Source organism: Pongo abelii, chromosome 16, assembly GCF_028885655.2.
Source record: "Pongo abelii isolate AG06213 chromosome 16, NHGRI_mPonAbe1-v2.0_pri, whole genome shotgun sequence".
Lineage (NCBI taxonomy): Eukaryota > Metazoa > Chordata > Mammalia > Primates > Hominidae > Pongo > Pongo abelii.
Genome location: NC_072001.2, coordinates 48,121,783 through 48,128,581, shown reverse-complemented (window position 1 = coordinate 48,128,581; position 6,799 = coordinate 48,121,783).

Below are 6,799 nucleotides of genomic sequence, written 5' to 3'. Positions count from 1 at the left end.
AACAGGGTTCATGCTCCTGAGAAAACTGATGCTGCTGCTGATCTGACCAGAGGCTCAGCTCAGGTGGTAAAGCAAGCAAAAAGGAGCAGCTGTAAATACAGATGTAGCTTCACTCACTCGCCTGCCACTCCCCACCTGCTGTGTGGCCAGTTCCTAACCAGTACTGGTCCATGGCCTGGAGTTTGGGGACCCCTGTGTTAAAGAACATTTAAGAATCAGTGAGCAAGTGAAGGGAAATAGAGCATCTTGTTTAGAATTGTTTCCTGACTCCTTAAAATGTGTAAAATAAATAAATTTTGGAGGCCGGCAAGTCATCATCAGGACTCTAAAACTGCACCCTCTGTTGGCCCAGACTGTGGGCCAATGGGCCACAGTGAGTTAGACAGAACTTCTGAGCAAAGGGTCTTCATGCGCTGAAAGATTTCAGGCCTGGCCTAGCATGGTGGCTCATGCCTATAATCCCAGCACTTTGGGAGGCCAAGGCAGGAGGATTGCTCGAGGCCAGGAGTTCAAGACCAGCTTGGGCAACATAGGGAGACTCTGTCTCTACCAAAAATTTAAAAACAGGGCATGGTGGTGCACATCTGTGGACCCAGCTACTTGGAAGCTGAGGTGAGAGGATCACTTGAGCCTGGGAGTTTGAGGCTGGAGTGAGCTGTGATTGTGCCACTGTGCTCCAGCCTGGGCAATGCAGTGAGACCCTGTCTCAAAAAAAAAAAAAAAAATTCAGGCCTGTGAGGACAAAGCCCTGATTTTTTATCTTGCCCAAATTCCTACCTAAGGGGTCTAGGGAGTCATGCCCTACAAACCATAAAATATCATCAGATGGGTTTGATTTGACCCTATATATTGTGACTTACTTTTCAGTCTGACTCTGGCATAACATTATGAAACAAGGAAAAGATATTTAACCCCAAAATGTATTTCCTTGCCATACCTTGAAATTGCCCTTCAAGGTCTCTTGTGGGAAAAATACACATCCTGTGAAGATCCCCTTTCCCCTTTGTTTTTCTTCCTTTCTTTCCAGATCCAGGAGATAATCAGCTAAGAGCCAGGTGCCCTTTTAGGTCTGATAAGAAACATTTTACAAGATACTCTCTCTGTCTCTCTGAAGTCTGCTATCTGATGTATTCTTCTGCACAATGAAACTTGGTCTCCACAATTCTTTATCTTAACCTGAACAGTCCTTTCCATTGATCCCAGGTCTTCAGATAAACTCAACAAATTATCAACCAGAAAGTGTTTAAATTTACCTATAGCCTGGAAGCCACCACCCTTGAGTTGTCCTGCCTTTCTGAACCAAACCATTGTATTCTGAAATGTATTTGATTGATGTCTCATGCCTCCCTAAAATATATAAAACCAACCTGTACCTGACCACCTTGAGCACATGTTCTCAGGACTTCCTGAGGGTTGTGTCATGGGCCATGGTCTCCATTTTTGGCTCAGAATAAATATCTTCAAATATTTTACAGAGTTTCACTCTTTTCATCGACACTTGCGTGGGCCCTAGGCTATAGAATGTGTGAAGCTAACACTAAACACTATACCATGTTCCCCTCTCTGCCCCTACCAGTGATTTTTTTTTTTTTTTTTTTTTTTTTTTTTTTTTGAGATGGAGTCTTGCTCTGTCACCAGGCTGGAGTGCAGTGGTATGATCTTGGCTCACTGCAAGCTCCACCTCCCGGGTTCAAGCGATTCTTCTGCCTCAGCCTCCTGAGTAGCTGGGATTACAGGCGCACACCACCATGCCCGGCTAATTTTTGTATTTTTAGTAGAGATGGGGTTTCACCATGTTGGTCAGGCTGGTCTCGAACTCCTGACCTCATGATCAGCCTGCCTCAGCTTCCCAAAGTGCTGGGATTACAGGCGTGAGCCACTGCGCCCGGCCCCTAGCAGTGATTTATAAGCCTGACTTATAAACCTCCAACCCAGGTCCCAAAACAGTAGATTACTGGCTCCACCAATTCGAAGGCATGATGAGCCTTTCTGGGCCACAGAGCAAGAGGTCTAGATTAAGCCTTCTCTGCTGCTGTGGACTGATATGTGTCCCTTTCTCCCAAAAAATTCATGTGTTGAAGTCCTAACCCCATATGTGACTTTATTTGGAGTAAGAAAGTAATTAATGTTACATGAGGTCATAGGATACAACCCTAATCAGATAGGATTAGTCTCCTTACAAGAAGAAACACCAGAGAGCTTGCTCACTTTAGCGCCCTCTGCCCTTTGAGGACACAGGGAGAAGGTGACAGTCTGCAAGCCAAGATGAGAGCCCTCACCAGAAACTGAATTGGTTGGCCCCTTTATCTCGGACTTCCAGCCTCCAGAACTGTGAGAAAACAAATGTCTGTTATTTAACTACCGGGTCTGTGGTATCTTGTTACAGCAGCCCAAGCCGACTAAGTCATCTGCCTACTCTCTAATGCCTCAACATTTATATATGGAGGGTTCAACTGAACGGACACACCTCTAGGCCCACTCGTACTCACACCACATTTCTTCCTATTATATATCTTTTATTCTACACAAATGTATGCAACACTGCTTTCTTCTGTATGCCATTGTTCCTTTGTCATGATTTGGATATTATATCACAAATGAGACAGATTCTGTGTGACAGGAATACTTGGAAGATCTAGGTACACCATGGGGCCCTGGAAGCAGCAGAGAATCTTCTTTTGTGACCTGTCTTGGTCTCAGGGTCTCATCATAAAGGAGGTTAGCTTGAGGTAGCTCCAATAAAATGATCATGTTATTTTGGGGTGGAAGGATAATATTTTTTAACACCCTTCTACAAATTAGCAGGTTAGCTGGCTCCCTCTGAGGAGATTTAGATAAAGAGATTACATTTAGTGAGGGGAAAGAAGATTCACAAACCCTGGGTAGGAAAGTTTAGGGACCAGAGTTGACCTCCACCCTTAGACTGTGAAGCTGAGATCAACAAACCAGAATGGCTGACTTGACAGATTTTTCTTTTCGTATCTTCCAGAAGATAGAAAACGACAATGCAATACTTGATGCTGATACAGCACAAGCCTTGGCAAAGGTTAATAAACAATTGCAAAGCAGTTAAGATAAAACCTTAAATTATTAACTGCTTATCTTGGAATTTAAGGAGCAAGGCCCCAGGGATATGACACCTGATTAGTTATGTATGTGTGAGCTGGGGCCAAGGTGGGGAGAGTTGCAGAAAGAAGTGGTCACAGGAGGGTGCCCTATTAGAAATGGTTGGGCAGAAGAGGGTGGGGGTGGGGGGAGTGAGCAGACAAAAGAGGCTGGAGAACGCTGTTGATTGACAACGGTACCTATATCAGTGTTGTGCCTTGGGGTAGCCACGGTGCTGGACGTTAATCACAAAGATTACTGCCCTTTCCGAACTGGTATATAACCAACTGCTTAGGAGAGGGGGCTACAAAGAGACCACTGGAAACAAAAGGGTCTTTCTTGGAAATTATTATGAAGTGTTATCAGATTTGTGTTCAGTGTATTATCCAATCTTAACCTTCTGCCTCATTAAAATGTTGAGCCTTTGGAAGTGTTTTAGGGTCACCGTCTCTTCTGTAGAATTACAAGATGGCTGTGTTGCCTAGTGGCTCCACCTTTATCACCTCGGTGATTTCCAGGAAGGCAGGCCCCCAAATCACTCAGCATAGTCTCAACGGCTTTTTCTTTAGAGCCCATTGAAAATTACTGGGGTTTCCTCTGCCAAAAATAGCTATTCATATATATCTGAATAACTTATGACTGTGGTTTATATTTAAAGAAAGCATTTCAATACTTTTTTTTTTATTTTCTAAGAGTCACGAAATCTGCCTTATGGCTTTCTGAGCCACAGGGCAGCAAGCTAAAGGTAATAGAAGATGACACTGGCAGTATGTGCAAGGACAGAGGTTGATTCTTTCTCTGTTAAAGAATCAGAAATCCCTCCTTCTTTTTGGACATGTGGTTGTGAGCTGTTGAAGCAGAAATGAGATGCTTGATAGTCAGAGCCGATTTCATCTTCTTGAGCATGGAGCAAAGGCTGGGGCCAGGTTTACAAACACAACACAAAAGTAGGACCTCTTGCCTATGTTGTGGTGCTATGCTGTGAAGAATTTTTCAGTGGTCAGTTGTTGGTTGTCTCCTCTAACCACATTGTTTAGGGTGACATTATTTATATAACCTTGATTACATGAAGTAACGATTAAGAGAACTACAAAATGTTTAGAGATTCATCCAATCCAAACCCTTTAATTTACAGATGGGGAAACTGAGGCCCAGAGAAGGATATGATTTGATGTGCCTGTAGTGGGTTGAATAATGGCCCCCTGAAAGAGATGTCCAAGTTCTAATCCCTGGAACTTTAAACATTATCTTATTTGGAAAAAGGGTCTTAGCAAATATAATTAAGCTTAGGGTTTCATGATAAGATTATCCTGGATTTAGGGCAAATCACATCCAATGGCAGATGTCCTTGTAAGAGAAAGGCAGAGGGATATTGAACACACAGAGACACAGAAGAGAAAAAGTGATGTGAAGATGGAAGTAGAGATGGAATTAGGTAAGCCGCAAGGCAAGGAATGTCTAGAGCCACCAGAAGCTGAAAGAGGCAAAAAGGAGGGAACCTTTGGAGGGAGTGTGACTCTACCAACACCTTGATATCAGACTTCTAGCTTCCAGAACGATGAGAGAACAAATTTCTTTTGTCTTAAGCTACATGTTTATGGTAATTTGTTACAGCCGCCCTGGGAAACTAACACAATGCACAAAAGATAGAACCAGGCTAGAACCCAAGTCTCTGGACTCCGTCAGTCTTGTGTTTCCTGCCTCCATTTCACATGCTCCGAGTTCTGATCTTGTCAAAGATGTAAAAAGCATTCACACTCCTTGCTGTTAAGAACACAACTTCTGAAATGAAGGCAATCAAGAACATTGCAGATGCTGCTGTTTGCATGAGTTGATGCTTAGCCCATCCAACAACTAAGCTTTCTGAGCTTGGAAGTAATAGATTTGACTGTGGTATTAAGCTTTAGGGAATCATGCCGAGATCTGGAAGAGGGAAACTGATAAAAAATAGCCAGAAAGGTTAGCCAATGGACTCCAACAAAATACACAGAAAGCAGATAATAATATCTACCTCACAAAGTGTTTATGCAATAAACAAGTATTTATTGAGCACACACTATAGATGCCAGACATTCATCTAGGCTCCTTGATCTCAGTGGGAATAATGGGATCTCATTTATATGCATTTAGCCTCTGCCACTGGCAGCATATAAATGCCAGACAGTATGGTTATGGTTATGGAAATCGGGCACAAGGGCCTGTGTGGTCATCAATGGTTTGAGCTGCAGGCATCCTTGCCATTGGCTAATTGCTCATGGTCTCCCCAGAACTGAAATAATGAGCGCCTACAAAGTCCTAATTGAAAAAAAGTCTAGGTCTGGTGAGCAGAAATCTTACTTGAGGCACCACAACAGAGAGTACACTGTGTAACTTATGTTTCTTTCTCCAGATCCCTTCTCCCTTGTTCATCTTGCTCTGACCTGTGTGGACTGTGTCACTAGGCTGCCTTGCCCTCTCGCTTCTGCTTGGGTTTAGCCAATGATAAGCACTGGCAGGAGGTTGAATGCTTTTCAGCCTATTTCCCCAGCTACCCCAGGGCTTGCTCTATGGACTCATAAATAACGTGGCCATGTAGCAGGGTTAGAAGTTATGCATGGGCTCTGCCATAGGGATTTCTCACCAAGGCTAATCTGGCTACTCCCACTGGTGATTGCTGAATCTACCAATAGCAAAGGTCAACGATGAGTCCCTAGTATGGCACCCTTTCTCAGCAGCACAAGTCACCTGATGGCAGGTTGATTACACGGCCCCCTAATGGAGGAAGGAGGCAGCAATTCCTCAGTGGACTTGACTCATTTTGGATATGATGCCTCTTAATACTTCAATGTCCCATATCAAAAAGTAAAGGAAGACTATAGCAACACAGTTCAATCAGAACCATTAATAGTTCACAAACTTAAGAGTGAAGGTGTAAGTCATGCTGTAAGATAAAGAACAATGAGTAGTTGAAGGGCTGACTGAGGGAATAGGGAATGTGAAATGGATAGGGGAAGAAGGAAATTATTAACACCAACTACTGCCTCATCACCAATTAAGAAATGAGATTTTGGCCAGGCATAGTGGCTCATGCCTGTAATCCCAGCACTTTGGGAGCCCAAGGCAGGCGGATCACGAGGTCAGGAGTTCAAGACCACCCTGGCCAACATGGCAAAACCCCGTCTCTACTAAAAATACAAAAATCAGCCGGGCGTGGTGGCGGGCACCTGTAATCCCAGCTACTCAGGAGGCTGAGGCAGGAGAATTGCTTGAACCCAGGAGGCAGAGGTTGCAGCGAGTTGAGCTGAGATTGTGCCACTGCACTCCAGTCTGGGTGACAAGAGCAGGAGTCCATCTCAAAAAAAAGAAAAAAAAAAGAGAGATTTTAGTAGCTAAACATATTTTTCCCTTGGTTTGTTTTATATATGTATAACTAATATATAGACTTTCTTCTCCTTCTCTGTCCTCTACTCTTTCATTTAGGGTGAGTTGATGGTAGCTAACCTCATAATTTAGTTTTTAGGTTACAGGATACCAAAGGAAGATTGTGACTGAAAAGGAAAAAGAAGGACCATCATAAAGAGAAGACAAATGACTGGTAGGACTTTGGGTCTCCCCTTCCAAGGAAGATAGTGAGGGCATCTTCATTTGCATGAGAGATAGTCACAGAACTGAGGTGAAAGCATTATGCTGTCATTCTCATTGCTTGAAAATAAAT